Source organism: Natrix helvetica, assembly GCF_964273705.1.
Source record: "Natrix helvetica genome assembly, chromosome: 2".
In the NCBI taxonomy this organism is placed as follows: Eukaryota; Metazoa; Chordata; class Lepidosauria; order Squamata; family Natricidae; genus Natrix; species Natrix helvetica.
Genome location: NC_138552.1, coordinates 268644784 through 268664941, shown reverse-complemented (window position 1 = coordinate 268664941; position 20158 = coordinate 268644784). Strand labels below are relative to the sequence as shown.

At 40.9% G+C, this 20158-nt stretch overlaps 1 protein-coding gene across 7 annotated transcripts in view; it reads left to right on the top strand.

The window, feature by feature from the left end:
- Positions 1 to 11006: 11006 nt before the first annotated feature.
- The window catches only part of PTK2B (protein tyrosine kinase 2 beta), a 115248-nt gene continuing 106096 nt past the window's right edge, over positions 11007 to 20158 (top strand). For 5 of the 7 annotated variants that reach the window (XM_081944301.1, XM_081944300.1, XM_081944299.1 and 2 more), the window contains exon 1: positions 12925 to 13154. The gene's annotated coding sequence lies outside the window, so the exon portion shown is untranslated. Of the gene's footprint in view, positions 11026 to 12631; positions 12766 to 12924; positions 13155 to 20158 lie in introns of those variants that run through there. The other 2 variants (XM_081944297.1, XM_081944296.1) reach the window with 2 other exon arrangements.

The following is a 20158-nucleotide window of genomic DNA, read 5'->3' as shown; positions in this document are numbered from 1 at the left end:
GCAGGGGAAGGATACTGCAAAATCTCCGCTCCCTCCCCACTCCAGGGGAAGGATCCTGCAAAATCCCCATTTCCTCCCCATCAGCTGGGACTCGGGAGGCAGAGAATAGATGTGGGCAGGGCCAGTCAGAGGTGGTATTTACCAGTTCTCTGAACTACTCAAAATTTCCATTACCGGTTCTCCAGAACTGGTCAGAACCTGCTGAAATCCACCTCTGGTTCATGTGATACTATATGTGAGTGATACGTATGTGGGGGTGAAGTTCCTAGTAATCTAAGATAAGGGCAAGACGAAAATTTCACAGAACAGTTCCGTAGTCACTGAAGCAACAAATATTAAGAAAGGGGCAGGATGGAAATAACTTTGCTTTCTTATAGATTACTTCATCATCACAGAATGAACTTCTTAAACAGACTGCCATGCAGAAAGAGTATGCAATTTCAATATTTTCCAGACAGAGCTGTGAATAAGATATCATGTTTCCTTAGGGGTGTTAGGGGTGTCTTACCGCCACAGTATTTGTTTTCAGAGAGTAAGTCATCTGTGTACCAAGTTTGGTTGAAATTGCTCGAGGCGTTCCAGAGTAATGCTGGAACACACACACACACACACACACACACACACACAGAGCCATTTTTATATAGAGAGATATGCAAAATATATCTTGAGAAATCCTGAATGTAGAAAAAAAATAGAAAATGGAAACAGAATTTATTGGAGAAACGTCAACACAAGTTATGCTTATATATCTCTGTGATGATTGGGAACAAGGAAGGCTTAAGGAATCTTGACCTGAAGATGAAAGAGGAAAGTGCAAGGACCATTTGATAGCTTTAATTTTGTATGCCAATACATTTTACAAATAAATAAATAAATAATGAATGCTGCCCAGGGTTGCTTTTCATGAGATGGGTGGCTATATAAATATAGGTAGCTATAGGACAGGGGCGTCAAACCCGCAGCGTCATGTTGTCGTCACGTGACATATCATGACTTTTTTTCCTCTTCACTAAACCAGGGGTGACAATGGCCAGACCCTGATACATCTGCCCACTGGTCAAGAGTTTGACACCCCTGTTATAGGAGACAGATAGATGATAGATAATAGATGATGGATGGATGGATGGATGGATGGACGGACAGAGACAGACAGACAGACAGACAGACAGACATATGATTGTCTCAATAGGCAATGCCAACCAATGGAAAATGTCAAGGAAGGAGCTGAGGCAGTAAGAGAGCAGATTTTCCTAAGCTCAAAAATTCACAGGAGTGGTGATGGTAGCCATGATTTTAAAAAAAAAAGGACCAAGAGAAGAAAAGGTGGCTAAATATAATCATTGATGAAGGAAACAGTTTACAAGCCTGGTGGGATTACATCCATCAGGGCCCAGTGAATTGGAAATGACTAATTGAACAACAGCAAAATCCATTCTCTGTCACTTCTGTTACCATCTCTATAGTCAGTTGACTTCTCTTCAAGAGCAACAGTTTCAGAATAAAGGGGAAACTATGACTTTAACTGTATTACTTAAATGTGTCTTTCTCATGGGCCGGGGCAGAGATGAAGGTAACCTTAGGTAGACCACAACAGGGGAAAAAAATACATAACTGGGGCATGTTTTGCTCTGTGGTTATGAGCAAGAGGGGAAAGGTCTTCTGTCTCTTGTTCTATCTACAAAGGAAGCAGAAAGATTGCAAAAGGGGTTCTCGTTATACTGGCTCCCCTCTTCCCCATTTCTGCCTTTTCATATAGGGACAGATTGTGGGACTATTTTATTTTAAAAGCAACAACTTCCACATACTGTACAGGAAATATAGCCTATAGCCATATACTTATAAGACAGAACTATGATCATTTCCTTGAGAGTCGCCATCTCAGATATCAGACAATCACAGAGACAGATTCAGTCACATCTGCAAAAGTTGTCTTCTAGTTCTGAGCTGACCTCAATGGTTTTAATCTCCAATTCCCTGGAAAATTCAACACAGTGATTATGTAATTGTTTATCTGCCTCACCATTCTCCAACAAGAGTCTAGGTCCCAAACACAGAGTTGTTCTGACTGAGGCTTCCCAAGAGCATGAAGCAACCTCCTGGTCTCGACAAAAAACCCTTTTATTAACTGACTCTGAATTCTGCTCATTCACATCCAGCAAAATCTTTCAAGGGAGGATTTACAGTCATAGACCTTATCTTGCTCGGAGAGCTGCCAGGGCGATATCTGCAAAACTTGGCAAGGAGTCTCAGAGAGTCACGAACCAAATTAAGCGAACTAATTGTCTCCTGCAAACTCCACTCCCCTTTCGCTCCTCTTTTATTTCCTCTGGCAGGGGCTATTCATCATCTACCTGTGGCCTTATTCGCAAGACGACCCCTGTTCTTTAGCTGTTCCTTTCGTCTGGCAATTCTGCACATGCGCACACTGGGAACAGGCTCCAGTTGTTCGTCTGCCTCACTGATGTCTGACTCTGAGGGCAGCTGATAACTGACATATGGCTCTGGCCCCCTCTCTGCCTCTGACACAGAGCCTTCATCAAAGCCTTCCCCAGACTCCAGGACTGGCCCATGTTGCTCCCCAACCTCCTCACTGCCTGAATCTACTGCTAGCTCCGCTGGCTGCTTGCAGGCCACAACAAGAGTGGAGAAATGTTAATATTTTGCCACTCTTACTGTAATGGAATAAGCTCAGATATGAGCTGTTATCTATGTTTGTTTTCCATAAGCAACACTCTAGGAGTCTTCTGTGCCACTCCATTTCCTACAGCTCCTCCGTAAACTCAGGAACTCCCCTATATCAATATCAGGGAGAGATCACTCAGGCACAATCTTATCCAAAGCTACATCCATCCCCTCATTTCACCAGGCATCTAAAGACAACCACAGGCTCAGGAAACTCCCCGAGGGCCCTCTGAAAACCATAGGCAGACCAATCAAATATATCCTTCCTGCCCCTCATAGATTGGTGGTGCAAGTCAACCTTAAAGCAATTAAGGTTGTACGCCGCCCTGAGTCCCTTTGGAGAAGGGCGGCATATAAATCCAAATAAACCAAACCAAACCAAACCAATTACAGAATGATCTATCTATCAGTGGATGTTGCAGCCCACTGAATCTCTGATCATACCATCTCTACCCTGATCCACATCAAACATGTGTTGGAGCCTTGATAATCCTGGACAAATTCATGGTTAGCAGGTCACCTTAGATGCCGCCCCTAAACGGGTGAAATTCAGCAGGTTCTGAAAGTTTCTGGAGAACTGGTAGTGGAAATTTTGAGTAGTTTAGAGAACCAGCAAATACCACCTCTGGCTGGCCCCTGAGTGGGGTGGGAAAGGAGATTTTGCAGTAACCTTCCCCTGCCACGCCCACCAAGCCACGCCCACAGAACTGTAGTTAAAAAAAATTAGATTTCACCACTGGCCATAAAGATGACATGTTGAAGTCCCTTAGCACCATCCACCTTGGGAAATCTACTGACACTCGCCACAGCCAACTTACCAAGTTTTGTTTTTAGAGTTCCATAGCAAAGGAAATTTGTTCATATAACTAATTTAAAACTTTTTCCCCCAATAAATACTTCTTATTCTGTCTACAATTTATGTCAGAAGATGCCTAAAGGCAAATTCTTAAACAATTCTTTTAATGTTGAATTACTTGATAATTCAATATCACTGTCCTCTGAGACTGTAAATGACAGTTCATATTTTATTACCAACCTGAATAAATGGATCCATCATTCATACAGTTCTCACCAATATGGTATTTTATTCTTGCCTCTAAGCCTAACACACACACCTCAAATAACCTCCCACATCAGTGGTGAAATCTAATTTATTTGCCCACCGGTTCTGTGGGCATGGCTTGGGGGGTCATGTGACTGGGTGGGTATGGCCAACATTTTTTCACTTTTTAAAGCATTTTTTCCCTTGCCTATTGGCCCAAATCGGCAGGAAAATAAAATGCTTTAAAAAGTGAAAAAAAGTTGGCCATACCCACCCAGTCACATGACCCCCCCCCCAAGCCATGCCCACAGAACCGGTGGGCAAATAAATTAGATTTCAAGTGGGGGGGGGAGCTTCTGGCAATTGCGCAGCTCAGAGCTGATCAAAGCAATCGTGAAGGCTCTTTTTTCACTTTTTAAAGCATTTTCTTTCCTGCCCATTTGCCCAAACTGGCAAGGAAAAAAATGCTTCAAAAAGCAAGGGGTGGGGAGCTTCCCACGATCATGCAGCTCACAGCTGAGCCGCGTAATCCTTGGAAGCTTTTTTTTACCAGTTTACCAGAACCAGGGACAATCGGGTGGATTTCACCCCTGACATTCATTGAGAGAGAGAGAGAGAGAGAGAGAGAGAGAGGGAGGGAGGGAGGGAGGGAGGGAGGGAGGGAGAAATGCAAAATCAAACCTCAGTTTTATAAACCAGTGTACTCTGGAGTAAGGTAATAATAATGAAAATTTATTAAATTTCTAGACCGCCCCCTCTCCCCGGAGGGACTCGGGGCGGTGTACAGGCATAAATTTAAAACATATAAACAATCAAACACATAAGTAAAACCAGATTAAACAGCCCCTGTACAATTTATAAAAATTAAAAAACAGACCTTAAAACCAATCTTAAAAAATTTAGAAATAGGACTGAGGTGGGATAGGTGGAATTAGGCCAAGCCGGCTAGCTGGAATAGGTGGGTTTTAAGTTTCTGACGGAAGGAGCGGAGATCCGTAGTCATTCTAATGTCAGGGGGGAGGTCATTCCAGAGGGTCGGGCCCATCACAGAGAAGGCCCTTCCCCTAGGCGTCGTCCGCTGGCACAGCCTAGTGGACGGCACCCGGAGGAGTCCCTCTCTGTGTGAGCGAATCGGTGGGGGAAATGTATGGGGCAGGATACGATCCCGCAGGTAGTGGAGCAAGGGAGTCTTCAGTCATAATCTGATCAAATAATGTGATGTGCTGCTGGAACAACTTAACAAAATATTTGTCTCAATCCAAACAAAATCTTTACAATATAAAAACTCTACCTGAACAATACTCAACCTCACGCTCCATCTTTTGCAATGGTCCAGATTCTGAGGAGAGGGGGGGGGAGTGCATTCCAGAGGAGCAAGAGACAAAATCTGTTCAAATAGTCTTTGTGAAAGAATTATTTATTTGTTTGTTTAGCGTATGGCATACAAGGCCAGGGAGGCTACAATGATATGCACACTGCAGACATCCTGGCAACCCAGAGTCACTAGTCTGGTTGTTGCACTGATACACCACAAGAGGGCGAACTAACTTCATACCGGCTGGCCAGCAGCTTCTCAAACAAAGTCAGTTCATCCAGGACTTTTTTCCACCATTCCTCTGCCAATCACATCCGGGCAGATCCAGTGCCAATGCCAACTCCCCACGTAGAACACAGCCAGCAGTTTCCCACCTTCAAAATGATACTCACAAACAATGCTTTCAAACTGCTGTGTGGGCAGGAGTTAGGGACAAGAGACGGTAGCTCACTCTGTCCTGTGGAGCTGGACTCAAACCATTCAAGTGCTGTCAATTGTTCAGCACATCCAGCATCATTAAACCTCTGCAACACCATATCCCCTGTGTGAGAGAAAGAGGATAAAGACAGCTCTTTCCAAAATAGTTCCCAGAGTATATGTCTTATGAAGATGTTATCATTTGGCAAGATTCTGTCTACTGACAAGGAACAATAACAGAATCTGCTTGGAAGAATCATAGTGTGTCTTTCTTGGTTTTTGGAGCCTGACAATCTTAGGGTCATGTAGCTGATAGCATTGACTTTCTATATATAGTCACTGTCAACTACCAAATTCCATACTTCCCCTCAGGAAGCAGTGGGCATCAGGTATCTTTCCAAGTACCTTATTTTTCAGAGTATAAGACGCACCAAGATTTTGAAGAGGCAAATTTTAAAAAACGTTTTTTCATCTGCAGACTTCCCAAAAATGGCCAGTTTTTCGCGAAAACGGGCCTGTTTTTTTCTCCAAAAAAAGGTATGCACAGCCTTTAGGAAGTTATTTGCTAACTTCCTAAACATTAACATTAAGTTAAGAGTTTTATGAATATAGCCATTTTTCATCAATTCAAACCAACTTACAAAATTGTGAAGGGGGTGGGGGAAGAGATGAAATTCCACCCTATATTTCTCTGAGCTCCTAGAAGAAAAGTGGACTAAGCAAGCAAACTAGAAGATTCTTCATATTTTTAATTACCTGGAAAGCAATATTTAAATCTACTTTCTGGACATCCAGTAAGAAAGTTTCCATCAATTTTAGTCAAAATATAGTCATCAGAAGGCTTCTCAATCTGCTTTTATTCACAAATACAGATAGTCTTCTACATGCAACAGTTTGCTTAGCGACCGTTCAAAGTTACAACTGTACTGAAAAAAATGACTTATGACCATTTTTCACATTTACAACCATTGCAGCATCCCCATGGTCATGTGATCAAATTTCAGCTGCTTGGCAACTGGCTCACATTTATGATGGTTGCAATGTCCCAGGGTCATGTCATCATGCAATGATTCACTTAACAATGGTGGCAGGAAAGGTCACAAAATGGGGCAAAACTCATTTAACTTGATAACAACAGAAATGTTGGGCTCAATTGGAGAAGAGAGCTGATGTTGTGATGGCACGACATGCGAACTTGGTGCTCCGAGATCGCAGCCAATATTTCTGCCACTGGACGGTCCATTCGGACCTAAACTGTCCCGTAGAGATGGTGATTGAGAAGGGTACCTCCTGCTGATCTCAGGGACACAGCAAAGTCCCTGAAAGATCCAGGAATAGCCTTTTTTTTCCGGCGACAGAAATGCAGCTAATGAAGCTGCTGAAGTTGGGACAGCTCCGGAATGGGAAGAAAGCAGAAAGAGAAAGTGTGTTGAATTGGTGAGGAAATTTTATTATTAGAAAGAGACTACCCCCAAAAAATTAAGTTAAATTAAAATTGAACACAGAAGACTGTAAGTGGCGAAATTAATCTACATTAAACTTAGTGTGTTATTCTGTTTCTATTTTTTTTCACGGATGGAATTTTTGCAAAGGCTCCCTATTTTTTAAACTGAATGGATTAATTCTTTCTTCTTCTTTTTTCACTTTTGCTTACAGCTATGGATTAAAATTTTCCTTCTTTTTTTAATGCTTGATTGGATTGATTGGATTGTTTTTTGATCTCCATTTAAGGGTTTTTTTCTTTCTTAAGCTTGGAATATAAAGAAGGTAATAAGGATTATAAAGAGGGTTGTAACAATAGGAGGAAAAGCAGTTACACTGCCACTTAAAAGCTGGAGGCTTGATACATTGTTTTTTCTTCTTTCTCTTTGATCACTTGAGATTCAAGGTTCTTTCAGTTTGTTTACTGAGAGTGATAGTAGGAAGAGCACAAGTTGTTTATACAGGTGACTTTTGGAAGTTCTATCACTAGCTATTGGAGGGAAGACAACATTTTGACTTGAAAGATAATAAATGAACCTGTTTGAAGTTTATTAAACTAGGCTTGAACCCTATAGTGACAGTGCCTGCAAAATTGAAAGAATGGCTCAGCAGGAAAAAGAAACTGTAACATTGCAAATGATTATGTTTGAAATTAAAAATCTATTAGTTGTGACAGAGAGAATTGAAAAGAGATTGGAGAATATGGAATACAAAACAGAAAAATTTGATGGAGAAACTGAGGATGTTTATCAAATGAAGAAAGTGGAGGACAAAGTTCAAAAAATGGAAGAAAAAAATGAGCAAAGAGATAAGAAAACTGTGGATACTGACAACAAAGTGAGTGTGGTTGGTAATGGCAAGAGCAGAATATGGAAAGGGGAGATAGATGGATTGGAACTCTACCCCAGACTTCAAAGCACAGAAGAAGAAAGGAGAGAAAAATTGACGGAGATAAGAAGAGAAATCTTGACAGAAGCACCAGCGATAACCAAAGATAAGCTGGTGGAAAAACAGATGCTGGGTTTCAAGCTTTTATGAGATACGAAAGGAACAATATGTTGCAAAGAGAAGTTTATGCAAGATTTATTAAGAAAGTAACTTAAACATTAATGCTACAAATAGCAAGAAATGCAGTATAAAACCCTACTATTACTGGAAAGATGCAGGTTGATGCGATGAAAACATATAATAAAAACTAAGCTAAATTTAGTTTATTAGTAGTATGTATAAAATGAAGTGGCAATAGCTATAGTTAAATAATGTTTAATAATGATAACAATACATATAGATATATTAGTTTGATAATATGAATTTTTATGTAAACAACACATGAAGAATATGAGAAGAGGTTTAAAAGCTTTATCTAGAATATGTTATAAAGATGTGCTGCGATTGGATGATTTAAAGATGATTTAATAGAATGTTATCATATAATCCTATTCTAGATTTTGAACATTATATATAAAAGGATGTAACTAGAATATTAATGCTACAAATGGCAAGAGACATAAGACTGCACTATTACTGGAAAGATACAGGTTGATGCAATGAAAATGTATAATAAATACTAAGCTAAATTTAGTTCACTAGTAGTATGTATAAAATGAAGTGGCAATAGCTATAGTTAAAAATGTTTAATAATGATAACAATACATATAGATATATTAGTTTGATAATATAAAATTTTATATAAACAACAGATGGAGAATATGAGAGGAGGTTTAAAAGCTTTATCTAGAATATGTTATAAAGATGTACTGCGATTGGATGATTTTAAGATGATTTAATAGAATGTTATCATATAATCCTATTCTAGATTTTGAATATTATATATAAAAGGATGTAAAAACAATTATAGTCAAATTAAGGTTGTGATATAATAATCATGATATACATGAATATAGGTGAATTTAAAATATGCGATTTGATATGAAAAGCAAGTGGTGACTATGGAAGAGATGCATGGAAATACTGTAACCAACTGACACACTTGCTACAATTTACAATGGAAGATGGTTTTTTTATTTTCATGTTTGTCTTTGTTCAAAAATAAATAAAAATTGTTTTTTTTTAAAAAAAAGAAATGTTGGGCTCAATTGTGGTTGTAGGTTGAGGACTACCTGTAGGTGGAATTATAACTTTCACCTTTATATTATAACTTTCAACTTGCCAGCTCTCATGAAAGTTGTGTTACAACACTGTAGCTCCTGGAGATCAGACTGGGAGAGACTATTCTATGCTCTAATATGTCATGGGAATTCCAAAACATGCGCTGATGCCTTTTGCTATGAAAGCATGGGTCATATTGAATTCAAGATCCTCTATGAATGGAGTATCCCACTCTTGGAATATAAAACCGTTTCCATCTCCCAAAGTTAGCTTGCTGCAATTGGGGGCAATATGCTGACTCTGTAAACCGCTTAGAGAGGGCTGTAAAGCACTGCGAAGTGATATATAAGTCTAAGTGCTATTGCTATTCACGATCTCCACCCATTCCACCAGCTAGAAATGGATTTAAAATATTTGTGGTCAAAGAACTGTCTTATGACGACTGGCTTTATTGGATTAAATGAGATTGAACTCTGATTCTGTGGCTGCGGATACAGAAGAATTGTCCTACAAAGTATGAACCAGGCCATTACATTAAGCAAGCAGAATAGAGAGAGTATTGATACTTTAAAACCTTTGAAAAGCCTCCTTAGAATACTAGTAAACAGAATGGACTGAGCAAATAAGTTCAAAGTTTTCTCTCAAAGCACAAATGATCAAGCTGAAATTGTTATATTTTGGACTTGTTATGTGAACAGATTTTTTGAGAAACCTGTAATGTTCTGAACAGTGGAACAGTGGAAGGAAAGAGAAAGGGATAAACAGTAGCAAGCTGGATGAACTCAGATACATTGGCATTGGGAACATCATCGGAAGACCTAAAAGACCAGGTTAGGGACAGATTGTCAATGGGAAAATCTATCTTTGTGGTCACTAAGAGTCAACATTGACTTAACAGGGCATGATCAAAATCATGTGAGGGCAATAGTAATAATTTTGTAAAGCCAGGTTATGACTTTAGATAACAGAATAACCGAACAGAATAACAGAGTTGGACGGTGCCTTGGAGGTCTTCTAGTCCAACCCCCTACTCAGGCAGGAAATCCTATACAGGTAATCCTTGACTTACAACAATTCCTTTAGTAACCGTTCAAAGTTACAACCGCACTGATGAGTGACTTATGACCGTTTTTCACAGTTATGATCTTTGCAGCAGCCCCCTGATCATATGATCAAAATTCAGCAATTGGTTCATACTTATGACCGTTGCTGTGTCCTAAGATCATGTGATCCCCTTTTGCGACCTTCTGACTAGCAAAGTCAATGGGGAAGCCAGATTCACTTAACAACCAGGTTACTAACTTATCAGCTGCAGTGATTCACTGAACAACTATGGCAAGAAAGATCATAAAATGGGACAAAGCTCACTTATCAAATATCTCACTTAGCAACAGAAATTTTGGGCTCAATTGCGGTCATAAATTGAGGACTAACTGTACTATTTCAGACAAATGGTTGTCCAATGTCTACTTTAAAATTACCAGCTTTGGAGCATTCACAGCTTCTGGAGGCAAGTTGTTCCACTGATTAATTGTTGTAACTGATAGGAAATTTCTCCTTAGTTCTAGGTTGCTTCTCTCCTTGATGTTTTCATAGATGTTTACACAGTTACTAGAACTGCAGCAAGTGAAAAAAAAGTGTGTCCTGTGGCTTATTGTTGGGAGGCAACTGCCTTAAAGAGTGCTGTAAAGCATTGTGAAGATATAAGTCTAAGTACTATTGCTACTCTGATATGAGCTTGGATACATCCATAATTTCTGAAGAACAATTTGTATCCTGCAATGGATGGCCACACAGGGGCAGTATGAGCAAAATGATCTTTTGTTGTGTGGGCGGGCGCCTCTTGTTGAGTTTGCTATTTTTAATCCTTTTAAAATTGTTCAGCCTTTCTCTTAATATTTATCTACTTCTTTCCATGGGTGTTTCTTTCACTTGGCATGCCTCGGTTTATTTTACAGATGGCCACATACTTGTGAAAGTAAGTTTATGCTACTTTAGAGGAAATAAAATATTCACAACCACCACTCTGTAACCAGAATTGGTATGTAGCATGCTTCACTTCCTAGTTTCATTTTCTGAAGAGGGTAGGTTTAGCAAAAATTCCCCTGCCACGGGTGGCTGCACTTATTCGTGCTGAGTTATCTGAGAGGCATAATGGAACAGAGGTATTGCTGAATGTATGCTATTTTGGGAGACGGATCTATCAGCCTGATGCTGCAGAACCAGCAAAGTGCAGTTTCTATGACTATGTTCGCATAAGTGGGTCAGGTAAAGAGGCAGCTGGGTTCAGCCTTGGTTGGTGGGGAAAGAAAATGTACTGTTCAGATTCAAAGTGTTTGAATAGTTTATGTTTGAATGTACAGTATTGTGCAAATGGGCTATAGAGTGACCAGGCGACGTATATGACGTGAACACAGCCTGGGGGAGTTTGTGGAATGTCTGGATGAAAACAGAGGCTTTCTTTGGCATTGCTATGGTCAACCAGGCCAATGCTTTTGCCACTCTTTCAGTGCCATGTTGTTGCCACTGCCTGTCCCTGTTCCATCTCATTGTTAAAGAAGAAGAAGAAGAAGAAGAAGAAGAAGAAGAAGAAGAAGAAGAAGAAGAAGAAGAAGAAGAAGAAGAAGAAGAAGAAGAAGAAGAAGAAGAAGAAGAAGCAGCAGCTGCTAAGATTCTTCTAGGATTACCACCACCACCCCAATTTGCCACTCTTGTATGAATCTCTGGGTCTTCCTGGTGCTCTCCCATCCAAAAGATGTCCAGGTCAAGCCCAGTTTAGCTTTTATAAGATGAGATGAGGCTAAGCAGGCGCTGGCAACATCACATCAAACAATGGAACCGGAAGCTGAGTGATATTGTGAACATGCTTGGCTCTTCTTCTGCTAGAAATCTGAGAATCCAGGTTTTGGGCAGGATGTAGACTTTTGGGCTCTATGCAGAGGAGACATTCCTTTGCTGCTGCTTCTTTCTTCTTTTATATTTTCTTCCATCTCTCTAGGGTTAAACGTTTTGCAAGTTTTTTATTCCAGAAAGAACAAGCTTCTAGAAAGGTTTGATTCATTGTGACCACTGTAAGACATTTTTCCTATTCAATGCCTCTGCGCTGGGTGAGCAATCATGAGAAAGAAGATCACGTATTTTCCATGCCCTACACGTTGTGTATCTTTACTCTTTGTAGAGCCCGGAGGTTGTTAGCTCAGCACAAATCCTCCTCCATTGTTTTCCACCCTGCTGTGGCTTGAGGGCTTTCATTTTCACAGACACTGTTGGGAAATTTGACAGCGCTGGAATATCGTGAAGGAGGGAAGCTTGGATATTAGGCTGACTTTTAACAATCAGGGGGTGCTTCCAAGAGCAGGCAGATCAGAGGGCCAGCAGCTGCCTCTTGGATCCAGACTATAGCAGACTCTCCTTGCTTGGTTCACTTGCTTCTTTGCTCCCTGGGTCTCAGGTGACTGGAGGCCTTTTGCTCCCCAAACACTCATGCCCCAGTTTCACACCCCTCTCCTCCTCTCTGAGCTGTTGAAGTGGGCAGCCAGACCCAGGGGAGTGACTTCACTTAAAAAAAAAATACACAGCTGTGAAGGAGAGTAATAAGTGAACCCGTGCAAAAGTTTGTTTCCCCTGCACGGGCAAACCCCCTTACCACCCTTGGCATCCTTCTTGGAAGGATCGAGGCCGACCCCTGCCTCAAAAAAGGAGCCCAGATCGACCTCAGGTGAGTTTCCTGACCTGCGGAGCAAAGGAAAACGCTGCGCAAGAGCCCAGCATGTCCGCTTTGCGTGCCGGGGCAGGTTCCTGCTTGGTTTAAGAGAGGCGAGTTAAAAGCGTTGGCACCGCGCTGGGGCTCTGACACACGTAACTGCAGGCAGGGAGAAGTAAAGACGCAACCAGGAAGTGGGCGCGAGGGTGCCTTCAGCAGACGGGCAGGCCAAAAGAAAGAGAAAGAAAGAGGGAGGGAGGGAGGGAAGGAGGGGGCGCTTCGTCGGAAACGGGTTTTTCTCCCCCTTTTCCCTGCTCCCTCCTTTGGATCCAAGAAGCAAACTGGCGCGAGGTTGCTCTTGATCCCGTCTCAACGGCTTTCGGCTTGGAAGGTGGGCTGGAAAGGTAGGCGAGGCGAACCGGGACACTTGTCTCCACTTCTCCCCCTTCTTTCCCCTTCTTTCTCTTTTTGGCTTAGGCTCCGAAGGCAGGTGGTGGTACCTACCTGAGAAATGCCAGCCTACTTTTTTCCTAGCCAGGCTTGACCCCGGGTAGAAGCAGGCGGGATAGAGGAGGCAGCGTGGCCCGCCAGCCCAGCGCGCACTTTCGGGCTCGCTCTGGGATCTGGCTCGCGGCTCCTTCCAGCTGATCTGGGAGCCCCTCCAAGGCGGCTATTTAGGGCTGAGTCGCCCTTTCGAGCCGGCTTTTCCCAGGGTCCGGGGCGCGCAGGAGAAGGGGATTTCTGCTCCGGTGGGACTTGGGGCTAGGCGTGTCCTTAGGAAAGGGAAGAGAGGGCGGCGGGAGGGGGGGCGCCAGGTGGAGAATCACAGACTCCCCCGGGCGGAATGATGAAAGCGCGCCCTACAAGCGCTACGCTAACTCTTAGTTTGGGTTCGCACAACATGCCGGACTGCCGTTAAAATAGACCGGGCAATAGTTTAGGCTTAGCGTGTTATTGGAAACCGAGCTGCCGTCTTCATACATTGTATGAATGATTCAATCTTATCTCCTTTAGATGTTTATTTGGGTCCATTTCGCAGTGGTGTATAAATAAATATACCGGTTTGGATCCAATCAATCAGAATAGAGTTGAAAGGGACTTTGGAGGTCTTCTAGTCCAACCCTCTGCTCCGGCAGGAGACCCGATACCATTTTGTTTTCGAGTTTGTTAACTTTTGGGTTTGATGTGTAGTCTGGATTCATCCACACTTTGAAGTTGATTGCTGAATGGGTAGCTGGTTGGACGGCATTTCTTTTTCTTAGTTCTTTCCCTCCCCCCCCCTAACTTAGAATTTGGAGGGAGGGAGGGCAAAACATTGGCAAAAAAGTGGATGGCCAGACAGTTAATTCCCAGCAATTATAACGTGACTATTGTACTTGTTAAGTGAGTTGACGTGCGATTTGATTATATTCTGGCGGAAGGACCAGGCTGTAATGGATGTCTTTGCATCAGTGCCACCCTATTTACTGTACTGTATCTCTTTAGAATTAAGTGCCTCTGAATTCAGAGAATCTTTCTTCTGGAAAGGGGTCATTTCTAATCAGTAGATCTGTCAAACATGACAAGTTGCTCTGCTGAGAAGATGGCTTGCAATATAAAAGGGACGAGACTTTTAAAAGCTAATTGATGCTTTTGAGACATAAGAAGGGGAGATGGCAGACTTCTTGAGGTGGGCTGTGACCTACAGTGGTAATAATAAAACTATTTTAACATGTCATAGACAATTTTTCCCCTTTTGACACACCAGATCTATGTGGCTTCCTTTGTAGAGCTTGGATTTTACTTCATTCCTTGCTTTGAACCCGGGTGCACAGTGGGGCTTGCTTTTCTACGGTCCTACAAATATTGTTGCATTTTTTTTAAATGGGGGGGGGGGGAATGAAGGGGCTGAATAAAACATGAATAACAGAATTCATGTATAACATAAAATGAATAAAAGTATTCATGTTTAGAGAATTGCGTATGTCCTGCACTTCTGGGTGAAAACTCAGCTTTTATCACAGAAGGCTAATGCTTTCTGAGTTTCATTCTTTGCTGGCGTTTTATTTTTTAATATGTAAAATTTAGAAAGCTTTTGGTGGGGGGACGGAGCATATTGCAAAGATACAAGTGAAACTTCCTAATCACAATAGGAGCAATATAGATGTGTAGTGGTAAAAAGATGTCCCTTGAAAGAACAACCATTGGATACAAAACTGCCTGGACTTTGTGGTTTTTAGGAAGACTTTTCTGTTCTTCTTTAGTTGTGATTACCTGTTTTGTTTGGGGGGGGGGGGAGGGATATTCTGTATATGTTCCAATATACTTTCTAGCTATTTGCTTCAGGTAGAGCTACAGTTTTAAAAATGCCCCAGGGTCATGGAGAAGAAGTAGAAATCATGGAGGAGAAGCTGGAAATAGTCTTGTCCACTGTTAACTATGGTTGGGAGGAAAATGCCTTCCGATGAGGATTCTTCCAGCCGGGAAACAATGCTTTGAAGAATAAATGGAATAGTGAAGCAGAGCTTCCGGAAAGCAGTCTTTTAATGGCAAGAAACCAAGACGAGTGACATTCAGCAAAGTGTCTTCCTTCCCTTTTCTAGCCCGTTAACCTGCTAACTTCTTAACAAAGCAAACCATGGCTAAGTTCAATATCTGAGTCAGATCACAAAGTAGAAAGTTCTGCCTTTTGTAGTTGTCAACAACTATATGCTGAAGTTCTCTCTTCTAAGTGGTTTTATTTCTTTTTCTCCCCCTCCCCAAAAAACCCAGAACAGATGGCTTTGTTTGATTTGCAAATTTTAAATAGAATGTTGGTATGAATTTACATGGGTGTATATGAGTGATTATTGTGTCTATTGAGAATCACAGAGCTAATTCATACTCTGAGAACTCTCTCTTTCCTCTTCACCTCAATCTTCAGAAGGAAAGTTAGCCTCTAAATTATTCTCTGGAAGAGCCCCCATAAGATGTATTTGCATAAGGAATGTATTTAATGTGAAGGGTTGGGGAGGGGAAATATGTCAGAATATTCATGAACTGGAAGAGGACATAGCAACAGGTCAGCCATTGGGGACTGGCTGGAATAGGACATGGTAACAAGGTCAGCCAATGTACAGGCATGGCAACTGGGTCAGCCAATGGGAACTATTTGGTGACTGAGAGCCATGCCAGATGGCTCGGAGCCTGGGCATGGCTTACCTATGTAGCTCTGAGTCTGTGCAAGAGAACTAATCTAGACTGCTCTCTGAATTGAAACTGGAAACCAATCTCTCCTCTCTACTATTTTGGAAGAATCTGGATCAATACAATACAATAGTAGAGTTGGAAGGTGCTGTTGTTGGTATTGTACATTTATTCATGTATTATGTATATAAAGAAGTTAACTTCTGAATCCTGCTGGATCACTTATCTGGGTGTGTTTTCTGGACTTGATTTTTGCAACAAACTGACAGAATATGTATCAAACCCGTGGGATCTCTCTCTTTCCAATGTTTGTTCTGTCAAAATCTAGAAAGACTGCAGTCTGAATAAAGGATATAAATATGCATATGTTATGTAAAGCATTTGTTGTCTATTTGGGCCCCAAAAACCTACTGCAAGCTTTCAATGGAAATGTATTAAGCTTCCTGTTTGTAAATAAGCTTTTCATACATTGGTGAAAACCAAAAACAGGAAAAAAAAGGAGCAAATAAGACATACATCTTGTCTTAGGACAGAATCGCTTATGGATAGAGATGAGGATCATAGAAGGTGCGTTCACACAACATGCTCATCGTTTTGTGGAAACCCAGCCATTGGCTTAGCATGTGGGACCCAGCCAGAGAATCAGAAAAAATACCATCTGTACATGTAGAAAATGAGCAAGTACCAAGGAGAAGGGGTTATAATGTTTACCCTTGACAGGTTAATTAAGTGCAAATGCAACAATGGTGTCTGGAACTGATTCTTGAAAGACCCCATAATATGTAATGGTGTAGTCCAGAGTCAGGTTAACATCCTTGCAAAAAAACCCAAAACATTCCGATGTGAAGTTTTGTGCTTCACTGTGATGAAATCTACTCAGGTTTGTTTGTTTTTTTTAACAAGGAAGAGGTTTATTTTTTATTACTGGATGAGAATGCATTTCTAGCAGTGGCCAGCAAAAGGACAATTATGACATTTCTCCACTTGCTTTCTGTCAGCATTTGGAATTCAGGTAGACATTTTCTGAACTTGGAGGTCTGGTCTTGTCATCACAATTAATAATTGCTGATATACCTTCATAGAATTTCTTCAGTACTCTTTAAAAGTTGTATCAACCAATCACTGTATTCTGCCATAATCCAGTTGTAGATCAACGGAATGAATTAAACTGGCCACTAGTTAGCCAAACTGGGGGAGGTTGAGGAGGGGGGGGAGAAAAAGAGAAAAATGCTTTGTGAGTGTAAGCCTGTCCTTTTGATGTGCCAGCTAACAATTGGTGATTGCTCATGGTGCAAAATGTATAAATTTTGAACTAGCTTTCCTATTGAATTTTGGAACTTTAATATGATCATCCTACTGAAAATTCTCAGGTAAAGGTCAGCTTTTATTAACAATTCCTTCATGTCAAATGTGAGTTTCCAAAATTGAAATTCTACCTCCTTCAGCATCCCCTTGAAAACCTTGGAACTTCCAAATAGACATATTTAACACTGACTGTGAATTAGGCTCTCGTTACATTGCCTGCAGCTGTTTGTGCAAAATCTCCAGAGGTGTGGATTTAAATTCAGAATTCCAATAACCAAAGTATCTCAGCAAAAAAGAATTATATTTAGCATTCATGTTGATAATGGTTTTTTTCTTAATTTTGCAATGTGTATATTTATGTATTACTAATAGCTTGACATTCACTCTTTGTTTATTGATTTTTGAGAGCGGTTCTGAATCTAAGTTGCTTTCTGTGTGGCAGGAGAGGCAGAATGAACACTTAGAGTTGCAGATATATTTAAGTTTTTTTTTTAAGTTGCAATGTTTAGGGAATTTTTTAGAGAAATTTCCATCCTCTTTTTCATATCTGTGCTAAAAATGAGATTTGTTCTCTGCAAATGACTGTCATCAACTTCAATTATGCAACGGAGTGCGTATGTGCAAATTTAATTAAGTTGCTTATTGCTAAATTAAATACATGTTTATAGACTTTTCAAGGGCTGAGTAAGTTGATAGAAAGGAACAGATATACTGCAATCTAAAGATGTAGCTGAAAGTAATATGAAAAACTGCAGTCAGACTTTTCTCAATTTTTTTTTAAAAAAGATTGAAAGTGCTAATGATCCACAGAAACTAAAGTCAATTTAACCCTTCCATACTATCCGAGTTTCTTGGTTCAAGTCATCTCATTTGTCCCACCCAGAAGAATATACAGACAGATATATCTATATTCTATCTATATATTGAAAATGGTGAGGATTAGAATTGTAAGGATTAGAAATGTGTTATGACAATATCCAGCTGGTAATGCTCATAAAATCAAAAATGTATCAAAATAAGTCCCCACAGCAGCTCAAATTGGTATATTCCCGTAGTTCTTTTTCCTAGGGAAGTTATTGGAGGGCATCAAGGAGTATATCAGCTCTGGAGCACTCCTGCCTTGTTGTTACATGAAGGTAAAGATCTCTTTTGGACAGAATGGCAATTGGCCATTCCAAAGCTCTTCTTTTTGCTTAGGGCAGGGGTGTCCAAACTTGGCAACTTTAAGACTTGTGGACTTCAATTCCCAGAATTCCCCAGCCAGCAGAGCTGGCTGAGGAATTCTGGGAATTGAAGTCCACAAGTCTTAAAGTTGCCAAGTTTGGACACCCCTGGCTTAGGGAGAAAGCTAATGTATTTCATTAATGAAATAAAATGTTAATATAAAATAGCACAGAAGAAGACCTGGGGCCTCATTTATATGTGTGTAAAAGTAGGGTGCAAAAGTAGGGTGTTTGCTTATGATGAAGGAAGATAAGGATTGTAATTCAGGGTTGCCAAATTTTAACTTCCCTCAGCTTCTGTCTACCAAATAGCATTTGGATCTTAGCACTTAGACTTACGTACCACTCCATAGTGCTTTTACAGCCCTCTCTTTAAGCGGTTTACAGAGTCAGCATATTACCCCCAACAGCGTGGGTACTCGTTTTACCCATCTTGGAAGGATGGAAGGCTGAGTCAACCTTCAGCCGGTGAGATTTGAACTGACAAACTGCAGCCAGCAATCAGCGGACGTAGCCTGCAGCCTTGCACTATAAACACTGCACCACTTTGGCTCTTCAATCTTCAAGCATTCAATCTTCAAAATCAGCATTTTGGCTTTGCTCTAAGCCATACTTCCCTAAACCTTTATGTGTTAATAACCCTAACTAAACTAAACCCAGACCAAACAAACCACATTATAGGTTACTGAAGTTTTTGAGTCCAAGATAAATCACTTGCTAAAGCCTTATGAGAAAAAGCTGTGTGAAAAGATGTCAGCCTTTATGCAAACATTCATGTTTATGGCCATTGTAGGTTGCCAACTAATTCTTAATACAGTAATGACAATAAGCAGAACAATCGGCCTTAGAATTAATAATTGATAAAGATATCAAAGTGTTGGATAGCTTCTACTTTTTAGGATCAACCAACAAGCAGTCATGAAATATGCCAGAGACTAGCACCTGGTAGAACAATCATGAAGGCCTTGGCAAAATTTAATTGCTATGATGTGTTTATACTTATAAAGACCAGAATTGTGCAAGCCAAAGTATTCCTGTGACATGCTATGGAAGTAAAAGTTTACCTTGAAGAATCAGGAAAGGTAGAGTATTGACATGTTTGAACTTTGTTGGATCATCAAGCAAATCAACACAGAGTTCTCACTCAGGGCCCAAATGACTAGACTCAAATGATCCGGCTTCCAACACTTTATGCAAAGCCCCAAATTTCCGGGGAAGGGTCTAATGCTGGGAAAGATGGAAGCAAAGAGGAGGAGGAGGAGATGACCTGTAGCAAGGTGAATAGGCTCAGTTATGGCAACAATGGATGCAGTGTTGGAAGATCTGAAAGACTCTGCTAGGGACACATAGATCATATCAATAGATACAAACTCAAGGTAAACCGCTCCAAACTCGATTGCAGAAAATACGACCAGCAACAGAGTGGTCAATGCCTGGAATGCTCTACCCGACTCAGTTGTTACATCCCCAGACTCCCATAACTTTAACCTGAAACTGTCTAGCGTGGACCTCACACTATTCCTAAGAGGTCTGTAAAGGGGGCGTGCATAAGCGCCCAATGTGCCTACCGTCCCTGTTTCACTGTCCCCATTTATTTGTACTTATTTTCTTTGTGTATGTCCATGTTTATACTTGTTGTCTTGTCCATGTTTGACGAACTAAATAAATAAATCATCATGGAGAAAATCCACGGGGTTGCTAGGAATTAAAAACCA